This window comes from Humulus lupulus, chromosome 2, assembly GCF_963169125.1.
Source record: "Humulus lupulus chromosome 2, drHumLupu1.1, whole genome shotgun sequence".
Taxonomy (NCBI): Eukaryota; Viridiplantae; Streptophyta; class Magnoliopsida; order Rosales; family Cannabaceae; genus Humulus; species Humulus lupulus.
Window position 1 is genome coordinate 199,545,924 of NC_084794.1, and position 4,431 is coordinate 199,550,354.

At 37.6% G+C, this 4,431-nt stretch overlaps 1 non-coding gene across 1 annotated transcript; it reads left to right on the top strand.

Moving 5' to 3' along the window:
• The first annotated feature begins 1,398 nt into the window (after positions 1-1,398).
• LOC133820652 (small nucleolar RNA R71) lies at positions 1,399-1,505 on the top strand. Its single transcript, XR_009887056.1, has one exon. It is a non-coding gene; the product is annotated as a small nucleolar RNA R71 (small nucleolar RNA).
• Positions 1,506-4,431: the final 2,926 nt, after the last annotated feature.

A 4,431-nucleotide genomic window follows, 5' to 3' on the forward strand; every position in this document is an offset into this window, starting at 1 on the left:
TAGTGTCATGATTTGGCCCTCATTTCTTGCAATTAGAAATTGGTGGAACTTGCCCCCGCTCATACAACAATTGAATTCTTTTACTAAAGAACCTTTTCAATCGATGATGCCCTTTTTGCATTCCAATTTTAACTATGGATCTTTTCTTAGAGACTTCCAACTTGTTCTCTCATTGGTTTACTACGTCAACTCTACAAAACGTTGGAATTTATGTTGCTGCGAAAACATTAAATATTACTTCCTCTTTTTGCACTCGCATCTTTAACTCGCCCTTTTTTACATCAATTAAAGCCCTACCAGTAGCCAAGAATGGCCTTCCAAGTATTATTGGAATATTTTCATCTTCCTCCATATCTAGAAGAGTAAAGTCCGCAGGAAAGATGAATTTACCCACTTTTACCAATACGTCCTCAATCACTCCACAAGGATGACTAACTGGTCTATCTGCCATCTGCAAAGACACGGTAGTTGGCTGAGCTTCTCCCAAATTCAACCTTCGAAAGATTGATAGAGACATTAGATTCACACTGGCCCCTAAATTGATCCCCTGTCTTCTTCCCCTTGTCATCCACTGTAGGTCCATCATACTTAGTCCCACTCCTCAAAGATATTTCATTACACTGCTCTTTAGGATTTACCTCTGTGGAACTAGGCAAATTCTCTTGCTTTCTACTAGAAAACATTTGAGCCAATTGGCCTATTTGTGTCTCCAAACTCCTGATTGAAGACCTTGTCTCTGTCATGAATTGATTTAATTGGTCTGGCTGAATTGTTGGTGGATTCATTTGAGGATGTGGTGGTGGATGAGATGGGCATGGGTTTGGATCATAATATGGTTTAGAATGTAATCCATAAGTTGGTTGATGAGGAGGTTGTTGAGGTGGGTACTGTGGATATTATGGTTGTAACCCTTGATTATTTTTCCAAGACAAATTAGGGTGATTTTTCCAAGCAGGAGTATAGGAATTGAAGTATTAGGTGCAGGTCTTGAAAAATTACCAATAACTTATGCTTGTTCCAAGGGCATATTATTCACATCAGTTTAGTAACTAGCTGTGCTCGAGCATTGTTCATAAGCATGTGGTCCCCCACAAATCTCACAACTTATAACATTTTGTACTTGCTTGTGTGGCGAGATTAGATTGTTGCAATTTCTTGGTTAGAGATGCCACTTGAGTAGTCAATGGCGCAATTGGATCAACTTCTAAGACTCTTGCTACTTTCTTGTTCTCATGCTCAGTAGGTCAATTATAATTATTCATGGCCATCTCTTCCAATAGCTCATATGCTTCATTAGCACTTTTTCTCATAAACGCTCCTCTTGATGCTGCATCTATAATTGTCCTTGTATTGCCCCCCAAACCATTGTAAAAAATATGAACTAGCAGCCACTTCTCTATTCCATGATGTGGGCACTTCCTTTGCAACTCTTTAAATCATTCTCATGCATCATATAAAGATTCCCCATCCAGTTGATGGAAATTATTAATCTCTCCTCTTATTATGGCTGACTTGGTAGGAGGAAAATATTTACCAAAGAATTTCTTAGCAAAATCTTCCTAAGTAGTATAGACTGTGCTTGTAAAGAATTCAACCAACTCTTAGCTCTGTCCCTTAGTGAAAATGAGAATAGTCTCAATCGTACAACATCGTTACTCACCCCATTCATTTTGAATGTCGCACACAGCTCTAAAAATTTTATGATATGGAGATTTGGATCCTCATTTGATAACCCCCCAAATTGTACACAGTTTTGCACCATTTGAATAATTGAGGGCTTTATCTCAAAATTATTTGCCTCAATAGTGGGACGAATGCTTGAATATATCCCCGTAATAGTAGGGAGTACATAGTTCCTTAATGGCAAATCGGCTTCAGCTGCATTACCCATATTTGCATTGTTTACAACGTTATTTGCGTTCTCAGCCATGGTGAAATCCAACCTTTTCTGTATCTTTCAAATCTTTATGCACGTTCTCTAAATTTCAAGATCTATTGATATGATTTCCTTTTGTCTACATCCTCGCATATACCAAGAATTCCTGAAACACAATACAGTCTTGATCCAAATAAATGTTAAACAATAATAAAATAAAATAAAAAACCAAATTATAACAAATAACAATTAACTATGATATTGGAAATTAAGTCCCCGGCAACGGTGCCAAAAACTTGATCGTGAAAATATATATATACGCAAGTGCAAGCAATCGATTCAAGTAATATATGATAAGTAGAGTATCGCTCCCACGAAGATTGTTTTCCAATTACCAATAATTGTTCTTTTAATTTCTATTTGGCAACTAAATTTTTTATTTTTTAATTTAATTTTAAAATTGAAAATAACTTTGAACAAAAACAACTAATTAAAATATTTAAAATCACTATTAAAAGGACCTAGGGTGTTAATTTCATTAACTTTTCATTCTACTAATTTTATTAATCAATTCTAGATTTCTTTCTTCTTATTCTAATAGCAGGTTAACCTAAATCGATTCCTATTTTTTTTCAAGATATAAGATTTCAACCTATATGCAAGTTTTCTACATCTATGTGATAAACTTAAACATATAGAAGACATTAAGCATGGAAACCTAATTACTACACAAGTCATACAGGTACTTTCATCCAATATGAAACCTATGTCTATATAATGATAGCATATTCATTTCTCATCTTTCGAATTTTGAATCAAAATCATAAAATCAAGCAAATATTGATCAAGTATTTACTAGCATTAAACACACATTATATAGATTAGAATAGAGAAGAAAAATCAATGGAACATCATAATTAAATTAGATAGAAATCCAAGTGACTACATTAAACCCTAGATAAAAATTGTTTAGTTCAGATCAGACATGACTAAATCAACAAAATAATAATTCAAAAACATAAGATTCATAAACTTAAAGAAGGAAGAAAAATATAAAACTGCAGAATAGCTAGCCTAAGAATCACAATTAGTCTCTAAAAACGTAATTAAAAACTGACATTCTGACCTAATTAAACCCTAAATACAAATTTGTAGTGAAAAATAACAAAGGCTGTGTTTTTTTCCTATGCGGGTCGCGACTTGGCCTTCTCTAGGTCGCGGCCTGTGTTTGTTTTTGAGCCTTTTACTTCCCTTTGAGTCATCAGGTGCCGCGACTTAAACATCATCAAGTCACGGCCCGTGTCCAATTTTTCCCTTAGCCGGGCCTCTATTTTTCTCTTGAGTCACAACTTGTAAGTCCAAGTCGCGACACTAATTCCATCCAGCAGCTATAGGTCTCTGACTTCGCCTTGAGTCACAACTTATAAGCCCAAGTCACGACCCTAATTCAAGTTTTTATCAGATTAGGTCTTTCAACTCATCTCTTCATCAAAACCCATCTTTTAATCATCCTTAGCATCATTTTGAGTCCAAAAAATCGCCAATAGCCTCGTTTTACCACCATTTTCACTTATTTTTACATTATTCCCGTGACTCATCGCACCATCCTACAACAAAGACAAACAAAAGCGTAATCTTGCACAAAACACACATAAAGACTCAAGATTACCATAAAAACACATTCTAAAATGACGTTAAAATGAAGTTATCAGAGTTTGAAGAGGCTGGAGAAGCCTCTGGTTTGTCCAGGCGTCGCGGCCCTAGGGGGCATGCCGCGGCCCACGTCCTTCAGTAGAGAGAGTTTTGCTTTCTGACCTGTAGGCGCACAGCGGCTCTAGAGGGCATGTCGCGGCCGAAATGGAAAGAAAAGGGAAATTAAGGTTTTGAGCTCGGGAATTCGAATGTTAAGGCTCGGGAAGGATTCTACTACCCTATTTAGTGGAATCCAAGGTCTCAGAGGCTAGATTAATATTCCAAAGTTATTTATTGGTTTAAGGCTTGATGGGTGGTTATTATGAATGCATTGTTACTAGGTTTTCAACGAGGCTCAGATTAGGGGATTGTGCTCAGGATCGCATTGGCTTGTCAGCTCGGGACACAAGTATAAAACGGTTGTACCCGTAGAGCAGGGCTTGGACCTATTGTTTGTATTGCAAGGCGCAAACCTAATGTTTATGTTTAATCATGTGTGAAAATATCTGTAAATGTTATGTATGTTTATGAATGAATGACGAGGGCTGAGAACGACAAAGGACGAGAACGGCAAACGCCGGGAATGGCAAACGCCGAGAATGGCAAGAAGTCGAGTACGGCAAGGGGTCAGGATCGGCGTTGAGCACGGTGAGTGCAGGCCGTTAGGGCGAGACCCTCCTAGGGTGTTGTAACCACCCGCTAGGTGAAGACCGTGAACCCAGGGCCTGGCAAAGCGCTTGGGTCGGCGTAGGCCGCTATGTGTTTAGCCCATTGGCTTTATTGTTGTATAGTGTGAATTGTTAGGTTATATGTTATATGTTGAGTTTTCTTGCTGGACTTCGGCTCACAGGTGATCTATGGTG